This window comes from Sus scrofa, chromosome 10, assembly GCF_000003025.6.
Source record: "Sus scrofa isolate TJ Tabasco breed Duroc chromosome 10, Sscrofa11.1, whole genome shotgun sequence".
Taxonomy (NCBI): domain Eukaryota; kingdom Metazoa; phylum Chordata; class Mammalia; order Artiodactyla; family Suidae; genus Sus; species Sus scrofa.
This window is the reverse complement of record NC_010452.4, coordinates 11,603,624-11,622,979: the sequence shown is the minus strand read 5'-3', so window position 1 is coordinate 11,622,979 and position 19,356 is coordinate 11,603,624. Positions and strand designations below refer to the sequence as shown.

The 19,356-nt window shown below is 42.2% G+C and overlaps 1 protein-coding gene across 9 annotated transcripts in view; it reads right to left on the bottom strand.

Moving 5' to 3' along the window:
- DISP1 (dispatched RND transporter family member 1) overlaps positions 1-19,356 on the bottom strand; it is a 183,536-nt gene that overhangs the window by 86,909 nt on the left and 77,271 nt on the right. The window lies entirely within an intron of this gene.

Here is a 19,356-nt window from a genome sequence, read left to right as displayed (position 1 = left end):
TGTATTAGATATTTGCAGCCTTTTTTTTGGGTCTTTTTTTGTCTTTTTGCCTTTTCTAGGGCTGCTCCTGTGGCATATGGAGGTTCCCAGGCTAGGGGTCGAATCAGAGCCATAGCCACTGGCCTGCGCCAGGGCCACAGCAACGCGGCATCCAAACCGCATCTGCGACCTACACCACAGCTTACGGCAACACCTGATCCTTAACCCACTGAGCGAGGCCAGGGATCAAACCCGCAACCTCATGGTTCTAGTTGGATTCATTAGTCACTGTGCTATGATGGGAACTCCAGTATTTGCAGCATCTTAAAAGCAAATATTTTCGTAGTTGGCGTAACTCATGTTCCTGCTCGACACATCATGTTCACACATTCTCAGAGACAACGGGTGATTCCCACATTTCCGTGATATATTTAGTCCACTTCAGTATTATTTTGTAGGTTTGCCCACACCTGCCCTTGGGATAACTTTTCTTCTTGTGGAGTGCATCTTTTATTTAGTATTTCTTCTGAGGAGGTTAGGTGAAGAACGAGCACTCTTTGAAACTGCTTAATGTTGCTCACATTCTGGAACAACAGTTTAGCAGAGCCCAAAGTTCTATGCACTGGTCCCCCCCGCCCCACCTCAGGACTTTGAGGTTTAGTTCGTCGTGTTCTGACATCTACGTTGCCAATAAGAAGTCTTTTGCAGGAGTTCCCGTCGTGGCGCAGTGGTTAACGAATCCGACTAGGAACCATGAGGTTGTGGGTTCGGTCCCTGCCCTTGCTGGGTGGGTTAACGATCCGACGTTGCCGTGAGCTGTGGTGTAGGTTGCAGACGCGGCTCGGATCCCGCGTTGCTGTGGCTCTGGCGTAGGCCGGTGGCTACAGCTCCGATTCGACCCCTAGCTGGGAACCTCCATGTGCCGCGGGAGCGGCCCAAGAAATGCCAAAAAGACCAAAAAAAAAAAAAAAAAAAAACAAAAAAAGAAATCTTGTGCAGGTTTAACCATAATGGAGTAAAGCCTTTGTCTCCCAGTCCTTTCACGTCTCCTCTTTTGTGTGACCAAGTTCTACTGCAGTGTTTCTAGCTGTGGATTGAACTTTATTTACCCTCTTTAATACTGGGGCACTTTTGATGTGATGACTCATGTCATTTCATCAATGCTGGAAAAGCTGAGATAGGACCTCCTCTGCGCTTGACGCATCCCAAACACACGTATTTTCCAAACGTGTCAAAGTTGCATAGCAATCGACTCATGTTCTAAGGGTTTTTTTTTTTTTTTTTTTTAATTTTTGGTGGGGAGGGAGGCTTTTTGAACACGTGCACGTGCTTTGGTAATTAGATTTGCAGGCTCATTTTCTAATGGGAGTGTTTTTTGTTTTGTTCCAACCTGGTTTTTCTCTCTTCCCCTCTCCTGACAACTGTTTCTGTAGCTGCCTGCACTTGCTCCCTCTCCCAGCCAGGTTCTGGACAATTCTTAGCTCTACAAAAGTCCAGATACTAACATTTAACAACTACAGCTCTTGGTAATCTTAGGAATACTACAGAGCCAGCAGATTCAGTTTCTGGTCACTGTGTTTCTGTCCTCCCTCCTCCCTTTGGCTCACAGCTTCCAATAACACTGCACCCCCAAAGTTGGCAGAGCTGGCAACTTCTCACTCCACTCTTGCCTTTAAGCAACGAGCCTGGCTCCATCCCCTTCTCCTGAGGAGCAGCTGAGCGGCTTTGTGCTTCGGGCCAGGAGCGTGGCAGGCTCACAGTTCCGGTTCAACCTACAGCTTTCTATTTCTGATCATTTTCTAGTCGTCTGAGATGTGTGTTTCGACTTTGAGTCAGCTATGTCACTTTGGTCTTCCCTTTTATATTCTGACATTGCCATGTGGAGGATGGCACCGAAACAGGGCCTTACAGAGCGGTCCTGCCCAGAGCTCTCCTGTATCTCGTCTGTGCCTGAGTGCCCAGTACCACGCCTAAGACACAATAGATCCTTTTCTTCTTGGTTTTTTTTTTTTTTTTTTTTTTTGGCTTTTTTTCGCTTTTCTAGGTCCGCACCCGCGGCATATGGAGATTCCCAGGCTAGGGGTCAAATCAGAGCTGTAGCCGCCGGCCTGCACCACAGCCACAGCAACGCGGGATCCGAGCCACATCTGCAACCTACACCACAGCTCACAGCAACACCGGATCCTTAACCCACTGAGCCAGGCCAGGGATCGAACCTGCAACCCCATGGTTCCTCGTCGGATTCGTTAACCACTGAGCCACAAGGGGAACTCCCACAATAGATTCTTGATACACGGCTTTCGCACAGAAAGTGCAGGTAAATGTACAGAGAAGAAAACGTGTCAAGGGCATCTTGCATCACAATAGAAAACCATTCATACGCTAATAGTGGCACGCAGGTTTTATTTGCTCTCATGTGTCAACCACATGGATGTGATAACTGCGTGTGACATTCACGAGTTTGAAACAGTTCTAATTTTAAGGAAAAGAGGGACTCTTTCTCAACTCCATCTCTGCGGCAGGGACAGCCGTGGCCGCGCTTGGGCGGCCGATCCGCAGCTCTTTTCTGCGCCCAGGAGCTGCACGCTCTCGAGGTGGCTGGTCAGGAGGAGGTCGCCCAGATCAAGGCTCGTGCAGCCTTGCGGGAGGGCACCGTTCCAGAAGATCAAGTCCTGCTCCTGGCAGGCACGCCGCGAGAGGAAGAGGCTCCGAGCCCTGTGAAGTAGCCGGGTGCATGCCTGGAAGGAAAGGTCCCCTGGCCGGTGCCGAGGAAAAGGTCAGTCTCCCACGCTGGCCGGACAAGAGAAGAAGCAGAAGAAGGGGGACAGACCGAAAAGCCGAGGCAGCACAGCCGTGCTTTGTCAATGCGGTGCTCAATTTTGGCAAGAAGAAGGGCTCCAATGCCATCTCTTAAGTCCTTTGTAATCCTGGCTTTCTCTCACAAAGCCGTTTAACCCAATAAAAAAAAAATTTTTTTTTAATTAAAAAAAAGGAGAGAAAGAAAGGAAAGAAAATGAGCGAGATAATTGGTATAAAAGACGAAACACAGTGCCTGATCCTTCTCTTCCTGAATCCCTTTGTTCTCTACATACAGTGTATGATGTAAATTTAAGAAAGTTTATCGTGAACCATAAATTAAAATGAATCGACCCAAAGCCACTTCACACACTTCATTCTCAGAAGTAGCCCATCCTAAGAAGCTTTTTGGAGGAGGTATATACATGGAAGCATAGACAGTCCCCAAAGCACGTCACCCAGCAGCAGGTTACCATATATTTACAAAGTGTCATAACATCACAAAGAGGAGAATTATAATCTCCGGGGAAGAAAGAAAAAAAAAAGATCAAAGAATTAAAAAAATCCACTAGGGTTTTTCAGCCTTGACCAAAAGAAGGTAGATGGTCTCTGATAGTGGCAAAGGCTTCAATTTATTTTATACTGAAATATTCTGGGGATGGAGAGCGTAAATTCATTAGGTCATTGATTTCAAAAGAAATAATGGTAACGAATATCCAATTGCCATTGATTTAATGATCTGTCCTCACAGAACCTCTTCGATTTCTAATTTTACCTTCTAGGAGAATTAACACAGCAAGTGGCAGGGTCCTGTTCTGGTGTGAGCTGGTTTCGTTCTCACCGTAACATCATAAGCTGACATGATACTTTGCAAATAAGTCTCCAGTCACTTCTGGCTAAACTCGTAAGTGTGCTTCCACCAACAAAGCTGAGAGGCGGAGGGTCCTTTGGTACTTCCACCAAAGTACAAACGTCTCTATTTCTTTCAAAACTCTGGACGTTCATGGGCTAATAATTTTCTGCACAGCTATACTAGATCATTAAATGTTTAAATCATTCGGTTTCCAGTTGGGAATGACCTTCGGTCCCCTCTGCTATAGAATCCCTAATCTCAGGGCTGTCCCCTGTTCCCTGAGGAGCCAGCTGCTATCAATCTCCCGAAGGCCCATTAAAAGAGATTCCTGGGGGAGTTCCCGTCGTGGCGCAGCGGTAAACGAATCGGGACTAGGAACCATGAGGTTGCATGTTCGATCCGTGGTCTCGCTCAGTGGGTTAAGGATCTGGCCTTGCCTTGAACTGTGACGTGAGGCTGGCAGCTGCAGCTCCAATTTGACCCCTCGCCTGGGAACCTCCGTATGCTGCAGGTTTGGCCCTAAACGAGCAAAGAAAGAGAAAAACAGATTGCTGGGTCTTCTGCTCCCAATGCCTCATGGGTCCTCGACTTTTAGGCAAGGGCCCTGGAATTTGCATTTCTAACAAGCTCCCAGATGAAGCTGCTCATTGAGGAACCAAGTTGGAGCAGCAGAGCTCTCACTTCTGTCCCCTTCACTCTACCTCACAGAGTTAATCCAGCTAATTCTCCTCAGACCAGACACTCATGTCACACCTAGAGCTTTCTTACTAAAACGACTCAGTTTAATGCTAACCCCTCTAGAAATCAGATTCTTCATTTATTCAGACTTCATCTCTTGGCCAACCTAGCAAATCCATTCACAATTCTTGCCAATTGCATTCTCCCTCCCCGAGAAGGCTCTCCTTTTCTGCCAGTAATTTTTCACTATTTTCTTTATCAATCCTTATTTATTCATTAATTCAATAAGTATTTATGAAGTACCTGGAATATGTTAGTCACCATGCTTAGTGCTGTGAAAAATACTGAGATCAAAACCTTTTACAATTAACCTCGAATCAACTACAAACATCCCATGATTCTATATCCATCTTAGACATTACACTTTTTAAACAATCAAAACCTACCAACCCCCAAAGCATTTCAAACTGTTTTTTTTCTAGGAGCAGAAATGGATATACAGTGAACCTCTTATGTTGAGCTTCTGGCACTCTTATAAGGTAGAATCCATTTTAGAAAGTTCTAGAAAGGGTTAAGGGTTTAATAAAGATGCCACTATGTATAAGTGGAATAGAACTGCAATATCTTCCTTTCATGTAGTAGGTTTTAAAAAAAATAATTGCTAGTAATTACAACTTGATCCTTGGTATTCTCTCCAGATAGAAGAAACAACTATTTGAGGGCAGAATACAAAGCTTCCATCTTTGTATTTCTGGAGTTTAACAGAGCTCACAACAGATGCTCAGAAGTTAGACAAAAGGATGAAACCTCTCAACACCTATTAAATTTTACAGGTAACACCATAGCAACACATATTTCATGGTAACATTTTATTCACTGTTTTGAATCAAATATTTTTTTTAACTCATCAAAGTCCTACAAGTATATTTTAAAATTTGCTTTTACTCACACTTATTTAATTTTTAAATAACATTTATTCATATTCTAGCACAAATCTGAATGAAGTCATAGAAGTTATCCAAAACTAATAACCTCATGGAATAAATGGAATTATTAATGCTAAAGGAAGCTTTCACACAGACCCAATTAAATCAATGTTATAATTTTATTAAAGCATGACAGAAGAGTCCATGTAAGGGCAATAAAGTTTAATGGAAACTCAGTCTGGTACCAAGACTCGGCATTATATGCAATGAAAGCATAAATTATGAATAAGAAATAGTCTTACATGAAGCCTGTAATTCCTCAGAAATTAGCCAACGTACACTTATAATCAAATGTACGCATTCAGAGTTTGCAGATAGCTAGAGTGATGCTATGTACTGCTTGTACAGTCTGCATTTGAAAAATGAAGTTATTCTTTAATTAGCTATTTCTATGCCAAAGTTAATGGCTCTTTGAAAAGTGAGGCTCATTACACGATCCCGTAATAACTAACATTACCACACAGCTGTATAAACATATTTACCATGACATATTCTTCTACCACAGGTGTATATTTTCCATTCTGAGTATTACTAATATGTATCTCAGACTAGCCTGACCTGGAATTAACACTGAAGGGAGGAAATATGTCTTAAATTACTTAACTATTAGTAAAATAAAATGTTAACCCAACGGGACACTTATTATGTCATAACCCATCTTATGTTTGCATTTTTATGCTCCACCTTGTGCTTGAAAGGGTTTATGACAGCTATTTAATTCCTTATTTTAGAAATATTAATAATAAAATCCTCGTCTAAAATGTCAATAAAATCAGCCTCCAAATAAATTAGGATTTGCATTTACCAGCAAACATTACTTGCAGCCTGAGTATACTTTATACTCTTCTAGTAACAGAGTAAAACATGGCTTAAGAAGGTAAATAAAATATTCCAATAATATCATCAAATGAGTAGAAATCACTTTATTAGTGAAAACACAAGTCCATAAAGAAAAAATAATCCTTTCTAAATTTAATGTCAAGTATTACATTAAGAGAAAAGATTTTAGGAATGAACTTTGAGCCTCTTTTGAACATCAAGAATGCTAGTGTTAAATGATAATTTAAAAAGTCTAGAAATAGGTTAGTATATAAATAACAACTTTGATATAGTTGAGAACAAATGGTTCAGTAACGACGTACCATGATGTAACAGACCAAAGATTCAATGATCACTTAAGAGCAGAGGCTTAGAAAGCTCCCAAACATATATTTTCTATCTAACAAATAATTCAGACTTCAACCCTGTAGATAGATAGATATGTACATATATATGTATATATCAGAATCTGTTATATATATGTATGTGGGTATACAGAAAACAATCACTTTGCTGTGCAGTAGAAATTAACACGAGGTTGTAAATCAACCATACGTCAATAAAGTAAAATTGTTTTAAAAAGTAAGTCTTCTAAGGCACATGAACAGACCTCTTCCCCAACCTCTGAGCAAACTTCTCAGAGGCTGGGGTATCTTTGGTACCTGACAGATGAAGGACTAGAATACTAATGCTCAGTATACTTGGAAAGCAACATCAACTATCCCTAGTACCACCTAATTTTACATAGTGTACACTAAAGTCATCCTACGCCTCAAGTTTCTAAACAGTGATCACAAAGGCAACCTAAACAACACGAACTCTTTAAAACCAGCTTACAGAGCTTTTTGTTTTCTCACTCATCCTAAAGAGAAAGACACAATAAATTACGCGATTTGTTATAATAAAACCTCAAACGCCTCACGTTCCGTGAGTAGATACATCTAAACACACAACTTTCCATTTTAAAGCTCCCTTTTTATAACCGCCGCCTGCCTAGACACACCACCTCATCACTCCCCTCTCTGCTCCTATCGATTCTGGCATCTCCCGCTTTCCATCTGCGTTCACTTTCCTCCTAGTTGAGGCATCTGCTTTCGCAGCTCTTTTGGCAGAAATTTATGAACAGCATACATCCTCCGTCTCTGCAGGTTCCAAAAGGCCTCCTTTTCCCTCTGACTCTTAAATTATTACACTCAGCACTTTGAAGAATTCCACAGCCTTCTGGCATCTGTTAAGGAGTCTGGGGTCAATCTCCTTTCATTCTTGGTACGAAACCTATCTTCTGTCTCTGGTCACTGTTAACAGTTTCTCTTTTTCTTTTAGATGACAATGTCATACTTTTTCTTGGCTCTTCAACCCTCTGACAAATCCTTCTCTATCCTCCTGCTGGCCTCATGACCTGGGTATCTATTCTGCTACACGAGCAATCAGAAGACAACTTCCACAACTGCCCACCGTCAGAACTATTCACCCACCAGCATCTGGGCACAAATTTGTTTTCTGCCATCTTGCCTGTTTCGATAGACAAGCTGTTGCGATTTCTAAGGCTAAACCCTACACTTGTGCACTAGACTTCATGCCATCTCCTTTACTAAACAACACTGTCAAGCAATTCTCGTCTTTATCATAAGGTTTCCCTTTCGTCGCATCATCTCTATCACTTTACGGATGTGCTCTTATTTTTCTCACTTTAAAAATAACGAAAAACCGGAGTTCCCATCGTGGCGCAGTGGTTAACGAATCCGACTAGGAACCATGAGGTTGTGGGTTCGGTCCCTGCCCTTGCTCAGTGGGTTAACGATCCGGCGTTGCCGTGAGCTGTGGTGTAGGTTGCAGACGCGGCTCGGATCCCGAGTTGCTGTGGCTCTGGCGTAGGCCGGTGGCTACAGCTCCGATTCAACCCCTAGCCTGGGAACCTCCGTATGCCGAGGGAGCGGCCCAAAGAAATAGCAAAAAGACAAAAAGAAAAAAGAAAAAAAAAGAAAAACCAAAACCCTCTCTTGGTCCTACATCCCCCTTGAGCTATTGCCCAGATCTCCAGGCAAAGCACCCAACTTTAGCTCCTACTCCCGTCACACAGTTCATTTAATTAGTTAATTTCATAGTTTATTTACAATGAGATCATAGTTAACGGAATCATACTGTGATCAATTGAAATCATAGTTCCCTACTTTCATCTCGATCTCCTATCTCAAATTTTTCAGCTGAGTAATTATCCTGCCTTAAAAGTACATTCTGGAAGGAAGGGAGATATCCTTCAGGAGATGATCAGGTAAGTGAACTGCTGTACACCCAGACCAAGACATGGGGGAACCTAAAATTCCTGTTAGTAAGGGAAAGAAACCAATCTGAATGGGCTGCATACTGTGTGACTCCAACTTCTGACGTTCTGGAAAAAGGCAAAACTTGGGGACAGGTGGTTGGCAGGGGTTGAGCGGGGAGGGAGGAATGAACACGCAGAGCACAGAGGTTTTCAAGGCAAATGCTCCACATAATATTATAAGGATGGATCTACATTACAATGATGGGTACACGTCATTATCCAAGTGTCCAAACCCAAGAAAGTACAGCACCAAGAGGGAACTGTAACTCTGGACTTCAGGCTATTGCTGTGTATCCATGCAGATTCATTGACTGGAACAAACATACCACTCTGGTGGGGACACAGATGGTGCAAGAGGCTTGGCATGGGGCGGGGACGGGACGTGTATGGTCAACTCCTCTGCCTTCCTCTCAATTTTGCCATTAACCTAAAATTGCTCTAGAGTGACATGGAGAACAGATGTGTGGCTGCCGAAGGGGAGTGGGGAGGGGGCGGGAGGGACCTGGAGTTTGGGGTTAATAAATGCAAACTATTACATTTAGGATGGATGGGCTGTGGGTCCTGCTGTATAGCACAGGGAACTGTTTCCAGGCCCCTGGGACAGAGCATGATGGGGGATGATATGACAAAAAGAATGCATATCTGTGAGATGGGGTCACTTTGCTGTAGAGTAGAAATGGGCATAAACATTGTAAATCAATTATATTTTAATTTTAAATAGGAAAAAATTGCTCTAGAACAAATAAGGTCTTTTTTAAAGGTGAGTTCTGGGTCATGTTGGTTGTTACAATTTTAATTGAAAGCATGAATACATCCAAGTTTCAGTCTTTCACCATCTAATTATATATCTTCCAGCTCGCAAATCTGTTGAGAGCCACTGCTTTTCTACATTCTGACTAATCCTTAATCAGTAGGATCTCCGGAGTTCCTGTCGTGGCGCAGTGGTTAATGAATCCGACTAGGAACCATGGGGTTGCGGGTTCGGTCCCTGCCCTTGCTCAGTGGGTTAACGATCCGGCGTTGCCGTGAGCTGTGGTGTAGGTTGCGGACACGGCTCGGATCCTGCGTTGCTGTGGCTCTGGCGTAGGCCGGTGGCTACAGCTCCGATTCAACCCCTAGCCTGGGAACCTCCATATGCCGCGGGAGCGGCCCAAGAAATAGCAAAAAAAGACAAAAAAAAAAAAAAAAAAAAAAAAATCAGTAGGATCTCTCGCAGAAGAAAGAAAATAGAAGTACCGACAATCAACAAATTACGTGTGTCGTCAAATCAACCTCACGAATCGATTAGATTTTCTTTTTTACGTATCTCATCTACTTATATAGCTAATAATCCTCATTAACTATCATGTCAGTGTGTATGCACAACATAAAAGCCTCACATAGATTAACGTATTTATCCCTCTTTCTTACTGTAAAGGCAGGCACTATGATTCTTGTATCAACAAGAAAGCTAAGGCTTATAAAAGTTCTCCCGTGTTACACAATGAGAAAGTGGCAAAACTGACCCCCAAACCTACAGGATTAGTATCAATAGGCAAATGTACACTATCCAAAACACGAATCCTATCAGGATATTAGGACCTGAATTATCTGGATTTTATTTAATTAATCTTACTAACTTACCTAAGTATACAGCACATACTATATCTTTTATTAAACTTTATAAAAAAAAAAAGACCTTTTGAGGGTGTTAAAAAACATTGTTTTTCCTCCCAATTTTTATTTAGGCAACTGAGAGCTCCATGTAGTACTTAACATTACATTTCTTCTTGCTCTTGTTAAATAATCTCATTTACTTTCAAGCCAGACAATATAAAATAAGGCTCTAACCCTTTGCAATGGACACAAAATTAAAACGGAGATTTTATTTTGCCTACTTGATCCACAGATGAGTTGGGATTCAACGCTCGTAATTACTCTTAACCATTTATTTAATTACTGTTAACCATTACATCAACTTGGAACTCACAGGTAATAACTCATCAACTAAAACGACATCTTCTAATTTTCTCAGACAGATGCTGAACGCAAATAACTTTACAACTGTTTGAAACTTCTTAGCATTAGAATCTGAGACTCTATTTTCTTTCTCTTTTTCTCCCTTCTGGCTGCACCCGTGGCATACAGAAGTTCCTGGGCCAGGGATCAAATCTGAGGAGTAGCTATACTCTACACTACCGCTGCAGCAACGCTGGTTCCTTAACCCACTGTGCCACAGCGGGAACTCTGAGACTCTATTTTCTTGACTTTTCCTCACCCTTTCCTAAAGTCAATGGGTTGAAAATTTCGAGGGACAGCCCACTGACATGGAAAGACTGTCCTAAACATAATTTCTGGGAACTTTGGTTTTCTCACGGCCTTACTGCAGGAATCAACTCAAAAAACAAAGGACTACATTCATATAAAAAGTGATTTCATATAGAAGCCGCTTAAAAAGGTATTTACAATTTATTGTCTAAAAAGACATTTAAATATTTTCATCAGAAACATGAACGATTAAATGCCGCAAAAGTTAAACTAATTCAATGTTAGGCGTATGCTTAAAAACCGGATCAGGGCCCAAGCACACTAGCAAGATAATTTAATTTAAACTAGTCTTTGACGAGCTGGCCATATCTCCAGATATATGGAGACGGCGATAAGAGAATGAAAGTAATGTAACACAACCAAGCCCTGAATGCAGCCTCACACATGACCTGCTATAAATGGAAACTGCACCTTCTGCAGCCAGCTGCTCTGCTGCGTAGGTCACAGAGAGGATGCCTTTGAAAACGTTTTAAATCCTCAGGCACTTTTAATTGAAAAGAGATTATCCCTGCTATTATTAAGCAAAAAATTCAATAGGATGTCAAGAGTTATCAATTATCTAAGAATTTTCCATTTGGTTTTCAACAGAATCGGTTTTACTCTTTAAAGACCCCTCTACGCCACATTTTTAAAAACAACCTTGAAACGTCAATAATTGCATTTCCTCCCCTGGTGGAGGGCCTCAGTCTTTATTTATTTATTTTTTTTTAGGGCCACACCCGCAGCATACGGAAGTTCCTAGGCTGGGGGTCGAGTGAGCGATCTACACCCCAGCTCAGGGCAACACCACATCCTTAACTCACTGATCGAGGCCAGGGATCAAACCCGCATCCTCATGGCTCCTGGTTGGGTTCGTTAACCACTGAGCCACAAAGGGAACTCCGACCTCACTCTTTAAAAAAAGAATTCTCTTTACCATCTCTGAAAAAGAAATTTTGATAGTGGCTTAAATTATTATAATACATCATCTAGTGCAGACTTTTTCCATTCAAAACAAGGTTTATGTCCCTGTAGTTAAATTTCTTCCATATTCTATAAGCTACAATCCCCGAGAAAGCGACCAGAACTTCACAATTACAAGGATTCAATAAGACAGCTTATGTTTTTTCTCAAAGAAGATGGCTAGTGAAAATCAGATGTCAACAATTCATCTGCAGGACATCAAGACACAAAGCAGAAGGAAAAAATGACAGTAAAAATGCACTACTGACTGTGAAGATTTAAGACTCGGACTGAGAAAGATATATTCTCATGATTCAGATTAGACGTAGTCTTTCTTTTTGAAAGTAAGTCCAAAATGGCATATACTCTTGTGCTTAAGGGATGTGTAGTTTAACTAACCCCCCCCATACTTAGCCTCCAAAAATACAGCAGAATAAATATAATAAAATCGGTATGTAATTTTAAAATATAAAACAGTCAAGTGAAAGTGAAAGTTACAGATGTTAAGAAATGTTTCCTTAAGGGAATGGGGCCTACCTCATTATTTCTGGATTTAACTAAAACTACTAGGTGCAAAATTGAATTATTCATGACCGGATCACTGAATCGCCTCCTGGAACGTTTAATAAAACATTCTAGAAGTACAGAAGAATGCCCCATAAATTTAAACGACAAATGCTTTTTCAAAAATATACAAAACTAGATGCTAACAATATTTTAATTATTTTTAAAACAATTTCATTGTGTTATTTTTAAACACCTTTATTAAATATATACAGTACAATTACAGATTTTAAGTATACAGCTCAATGAGTTTTGACAAATGGATCGCTGCAGCCATGTATCTAAGAACCCAATCAAGCTACAGGATATTTCTACCACCACACAAAACTTTCTGGCACCCTTTTATAGACAAGCTCCCCACTGATCCCACCCTAGGCAATCAATGACCTAATTTCTATACTCACACATTACTTCTTCCTGTTCTAGAACTTTCTTGGAACTATGTACCACATATTCCTTTGAGCCAAGTTTCTCCCGTTTTTTTTTTTTTTTTTGGCCAAGCGCACAGCATGTGGAAGTTTCCAGGCCAGGAACTGAACCCAAGCCACAGCTGCAACTTACACCACAGCTACAGCAATGCTAGATCCTAAACCTGTGGGGCCACAGCGGGAACTCCCTGCGCCAAGGCTCTTTTCGTTCAGCATTATGTCAGATTCGTCCACACTGCTGCGTGTGTCAGGCTTCCGCTCATTTTTACCGCAGGGGAGTGGTCCACTGAGTGTTTATCCATCCCTTTAAGGACAGACATTTAGATGGCTTCCGGTTTTCGTCCATCATGAAGAAAGCTGCTAGGACATGCATGAATACGCCTGTTTGTTGGCCATTTGTTTTCATCATCTCTTTGGGGTAAGTAAGAAGGTAGAGACGTGTCTGTTTACTAAAAAAAAAGTCTGTTTTGCAAGTGCTTATGCCATTTTACACTCCCGTCAGAAAGGGTCATTTGTTCTGCTCTCTCCAATACTTGTTATTTTAATTTCATTACATAAAATTTTTAATTTAAGCCACTCTGGTGCTTTTAAGGGGAATCTCATTGTGGGTTTTCAATAATTCAAGTGTTTCTTCCAATCTTTGCCCAGTAAAAAACTTATCTGTCTGTTTATTGTGTTGTACAAGTTCTATAAATATTCTAGATGCATGTCCCTTTTCAGGCATTGCGCTACAAGTATTTTGTCCTACTTGTATCTTGTTTATTCACTTTTAAAATGGTTTCTTTTGAAGAGCAGAAATTTGTGATTATCTTGAAGTCCAATTTATGAAAAGTATGTAAAGCACTTTTTTTTTCTTTTCTTTTCTTTTTTTTTTTTTTTTTGGTCTTTTTAGGACCACACCCATGGCACATGGAAGTTCCCAGGCTAGGGGTCACGTAGGAGCTGCAGCTACCAGCCTACACCACAGCCACCGTAATGCGGGATCCAAGATGCATCTGCGACCTACACCACAACTCACGGCAACACTGGATTCTTAACCCACTGAGCAAGGATCGAATCCGAATCCTCATGGATCCTAGTTGGGTTTGTTAACCACTGAGCCACGATGGGAACTCTCTGCTCTTAGCTTCCACTGATGCCATCTGCTACAACTTTTGTGTCCTCCCTACTTAACCCCTTCCCTTCATTGCCAATTCTTAATAAAGCTACAATTATTCATAAGTATATAAATATATATTATATACATATGTTTTCTATATTTACTCCTTCTGCTTCCTCAGTTGCCTTTTACTCAACACACGAAGCCCTGGTTTCCACTTCTGACCGTCCTGCAGAGTCTGGTCTTGGTAAAGGTTGCTAATGACCTCAAACCGGCGAATGAGCTCTCTTCTCAGGTCTCGTTCTACTCGACTTCCATGCAGTATTCCGTTCATCTTTCTCAAAACTCTCTGCTAACTTGGTTTCTCAAGTAGTATTCCAGTCAGGGGTTTTTGTGTTTACCAAGCACTGCTTTTTGCCTTTTTGTTGGCTTTTTGTACTGGCCTACTCTTTAAATACTGGTGCTTTTTAAGGCTCTAAGTCCACCTCTCTCATCTAGAAACTCTCCTCCTGAGTAATGTTAGCTAACTTAAACCTAAGGGGCAGTTAGCTGCCCAACCCTTGCCCGCAGCCCTGGCCTCTCTCTTGAGCAGCAGATACAAATTTCTGTTTACTCGGGTATCTTTACTGGGAGATGGAAGAAGCGCTTGACTCGACATGAGCAGAGAGCTCCCTTGGATCAGGCGCTCCTCCTCACCGCATCCTGCCGGCTGGGAGGTCCGAGCTGCTCTCTCTTCGAAGGTTTCCAGAACCATCTCATTCCACCCTTGCTCTCAGGTCCCTGCGCTTCAGCTGCAGCTCTTTCCTTGAATGAGCCACGCTCGTCCTAACACAAGTCCTTCACAGATGCTTTCCTCGCTTCCTGGAAAAAGGTGTTCTCCCCTCCCCTCTTCTTCACTCTGTTAACTCCTGGGGTTATGGGTTGGACTGTGTCCCTCCAAATCCATGGTCTGAAGTCCCAACCCCCAGGGCCTCAGAACAGGACCTCTTTTGGAAACAGGGCTGATGCAGAGTAATTTGTTAAGACGAGGTCCCACTGCAGTAGGCTGGCCCGTAACCCCATATGACTGGTGTCCTTATAAAAACAGGAGGTCTGGACACAGACACGGGCAAAGGGAGAAGCCCGTCTGAAGATGAAGGCAGCGATCACTCCAAGGCAAGAACTCTGAAGACGGTCAGCAACTTGCTGGAAGCTAGGACAGAGCCACTCGACAGATTCTCCCTCAGAAGCAACCAACCAGCTTGTCACCTTGACCTCAGACGCCTAGCATCCAGAGCTGTGAAACGGTAAGGTGCTTTTGTTGTGGCCACCTAGTCTGGGGCACCTGCTACGTGAGCCGGATACACAGAGTCGTGGTTCAGATCTTAGCCCAAACGTCACTGCCTCGAGAAGGTCCTCCCCGACTCCCTCAAAGTGGACTGGTCCCCTTCCCTCATGTACAGTCTCCCAGCCCCTTGATTCTCCCTTAGGGCATTTATCACATTAACCGGACTCCGATTTACCTCCCTGACCAGTCTGTGAAATAAATCAGTACAGGTATAGGATCACCTCTCGGCATTTTCGTCTTTGAAGCACTGACCGCCCATCTGAAATGATCAAAATCGCTTATTCACACACTTATTTATTGTTTGATTCGCCATCCACAGAGCGTAACCCCAGCTCACAGAACAGTGCCAGGGTACATGGCTGCTGTTCAATAATGATCTAGTAAATGAACCAAGGCATAAATAAACTCCAAGAGGAGAAGTCATGATGCTTTTGCTCATAACTGATTTTATCTCCAGCGCTCAACACATAGAAAGTTGTTCATAGAAAAAGCACTCAATAATTATACATGTTGAGTGAATGAAGAATGACTCGATTTAATAATGACAGGCATGTCATTATCAGGAAGCTTAAAATCCTAAGTTTGGAGATTGTAACCTTGCATATACTAAAGGAAACTGTTTTTGGTCAGAATATGTTATTCATGGAGTTCCCTGGTAGCCTAGTGGGTTAAGGATCTGATGTCGTTACTGCTGTGGCTCAGGTCGCTGCTATGGTGTGGGTTCGATCCCTAGCCCAGGAACTTCCACATGCCATGGGAGCAGTTAAAAAATAAATAAATAACTAAAACATTATTCGTCAATTTACCTCCGCTTTCCAGTTGCTATTTAATATTTAGGAACATCTGCCCACAAAAGAACCCAAGAGACCAGCTCTCAGCTTTGACTGATGTCGAAAAGATTTAAAGTCATGGAGTGAAGATATAAAACTTTTGTCACTTTCTTCATGATTTTTTCTAGAACAGCAAAATGGAAAAAAAAGGCTTTAAAAAAGTTTGTTTCGGAGTTCCCGTCGTGGCTCAGTGGTTAACGAATCCGACTAGGAACCGAGGTTGCAGGTTCGATCCCTGGCCTTGCTCAGTGGGTTAATGATCTGGCATTGCCGTGAGCTGTGGTGTAGGTTGCAGACGAGGCTCGGATCCCGAGTTGCCATGGCTGTGGTGTAGACCGGTGGCTACAGCTCCGATTTGACCCCTAGCCTGGGAACCTCCATATGCCGCGGGTACAGCCCTAGAAAAGGCAAAAAAAAAAAAAAAAAAAAAAGTTTGTTTCAAGATCACCAGAAACAAATCATTGCTGAAGCAATGCCAGCAACATGAAGACATTTTACAAAACATTATTTTCACCTATTATCCCACGTCTCTATCATAATAGGTATTTTCCTTTTTCTGTGTTTCTTACAGCTTTTGCTCCAAAGCATATATATTTCATGCAGTCCAATAATTATATGGCTATGACCAAGAGAAAAATAGTCTCATGGGGAAAATGATAAAGCAACTAAAAACTACTTTGGAAGAAAAACAGTATTGCAAAAGCCAAGAGACAGTGTCCCAAGTGCCACTGTTTGCATTCTATCACCTTTAATCTGAAAATCTCTTGAAAGAGCTCCTTTTAAACAGGAATCTCTCAGAATTACAGAAAAGCACTTCTTGGGGGAAAACAGATTCCACTATCATGAATCAGTCCAACCGAGGAGGCATACAAGGTAACCGGACACCAAACAAAACCCTGGCTTTCAAGGGATTAAACGTCAATTTATTTAATACCAGCTCACTTAGATTTTGAGGACTTTTCCTTCCTTCTTTCGTAACTTACAAAGTCTTGACCTCACCAAGGATCCCGCACCCCTTCCCAAAGTCATCATACTCAGAAATACAAAATATGCACACGACTCAAAGTATAAAAGGGATTATTACAAATAATCAGAATCTCATCATCAGTGGTTCGAGATTAAAAAAAAGTAAACAACCAAGTAAACTAAGAAAATTTTTAAGTCTTTCAAAGAGAAAAAACACATATGCACACACAAAAACTGGACACAACCAGTCACTGAAGAGGAGGTAGTTACTAAAATAACTTTTTTTTTTTTTTTTGACATTTCTTGGACTGCTCCTGCAGCATATGGAGGTTCCCAGGCTAGGGGTCTAATCAGAGCTGTAGCCACCGGCCTACGCCAGAGCCACAGCAACGCAGGATCTGAGCCGCGTCTGCAACCTACACCACAGCTCACGGCAACACCAGATCGTTAACCCACTGAGCAAGGGCAGGGACCGAACCCGAAACCTCATGGTTCCTAGTCGGATTCGTTAACCACTGCACCACGACGGGAACTCCTAAAATAACATTTTTAAAAACCTTAAATTTTTCATAGTTCTGATAAAAGTTAACGTTGCTGATGTTTAGGAAGATTTAGTTACTCTCTCCCAATTTGTGGGAGAAAATAAGGTTTATTTGAACACTTTCTGATTCAACCTTTATCTGCAATATGCGGCACCGCTTTTCTGTTATCAGAATACATTCTGCTAAAAACACGGAAAAACTCGAAAGTTAAAATAGATGCTCCCATTATTTGGGACAGTCTAATCGCCTCATTTTTATACTGCCCCGCGCTCAGCATTCCCTTGCTCCAGGAAAAAAATTTACTCAAACTAGAACTTGAAAGACTTTCATTCAATAACAACACCACAGAAAATTTTGCTTTAAAAATTCTTTCTTAAGATCGGCTTGTCCAACACATGTGATAACGTGAGATTTGCACTTTTTAGAAGATGGCTTGTTTAATGTATTTATGTGTAATATACCCACGTGGAGAGACGTGCTCCACCATATTCGCATCCGCAGCAGACAGCCTCTGTTTCACCTGTGAGGCTCACCATGATTGCCTAATGCATCTAGAACGGACCCGCGCTCGTGGGCCTGCACTGCACACCGGTCACTTAGAAGGGAGCGTGGGAACCTCAGGTACAGCCACGTGGTGACTCTTGGGGGCAACTCCATAAAGTCAAACTCTCTGCTGGAAATGGTCTTAAATGAAATGAGTGGTATGGATGCCAACTTGTTCCAAACATTCAGGCAGATCCGCTTTGCAAATCCATCCCAAACCGTGAACTCCCTCAAGTCCCATGGTCAGTATTCCAGGCGGCTGGAGTCAAGGACTCAGGGGTGTCCCAATCTGAACCCAGGATCTATAACTCGATTTGCGACTGAAACAATCAAACGATGATGGGTCAGCAGTGTCACGTCTCTGCTTTTATGTCCTCCAAACCCTGTTCCAACCTGCTAAATTAGGACACACGTTCTGCTTCCATTTTCAAAGACATCCATTATTTTGAAAATGAAACTATCAAGAAGAAAAAGCAATGTGATATTTATAAATAATTATCTAGTTCAGGAAACAATTACGCCCGAAACTAACAAGTACTTTAAACCATGAATTTAAGTGTCTTGGAGAAGAAAACACCCTGACGAGGTTCCTTGAATCTCGCCGGCCTGGAGAAGGTCCGCGTGCCCTGGTTATGATCAGAAGCACAGCCCGTGAGAAGGGTGACGAGCAGGCAGGAAAATAAGGGCTTGTACTTGAGGTGTTCAAACAAGTATTTTAAAAATGTGCCTGTCTTAACAAGCAACGCTTTAAGGTGTAGGAGGGTAACACACAGGCGCTTTCAGTTTTCAGTTTCCCATTAAGCTGACATCGGGGAAGAAACCCGATAACTTGGTGTCTCTGAAACCGGACCTTCAGCTTCGGAGATTATTTTCGCCCCACTCAAAATCCCTTTTAGCTGTTTTTTTTTTTTTTTAAATCTCAACTACATGCTTTGTGTTTGTGTATGGTCATGCATTTATCAATAAACGGGCTCTTCCCAAGACGCGTCCGCAGTGAAACACACCAGTGCCCTAGAATTCTGCGATGCACAACCTCGAGCTATAAATTTCCACAAGGAGTCATCTGAACAACTCTGCCTTTGGTAAACCAGAGGAACTCCGAATGAGCTCTCTGGAACCTCTTGAAGGAAACAAGATGTTTGAAATCACTTGTAGCTATTTTCAACTCCCTTTCGGCAAAGGATTTTCCTGTCTAGGCTTTCTAGGTCAAGCGATTGGCCTATGTAAGCAAAGATTGCCTCGAGTCACTCTGCTTCAAAGGAAACACGACCTAAGATGGTCTCTCCGAACAGTTCCGACATCAAAGTACCCGGCAGCTTCCTCTACCTTTGGAACGGCCGGGGTTAGTCTAGGCAAGTCAGGAACTTCAAAGAG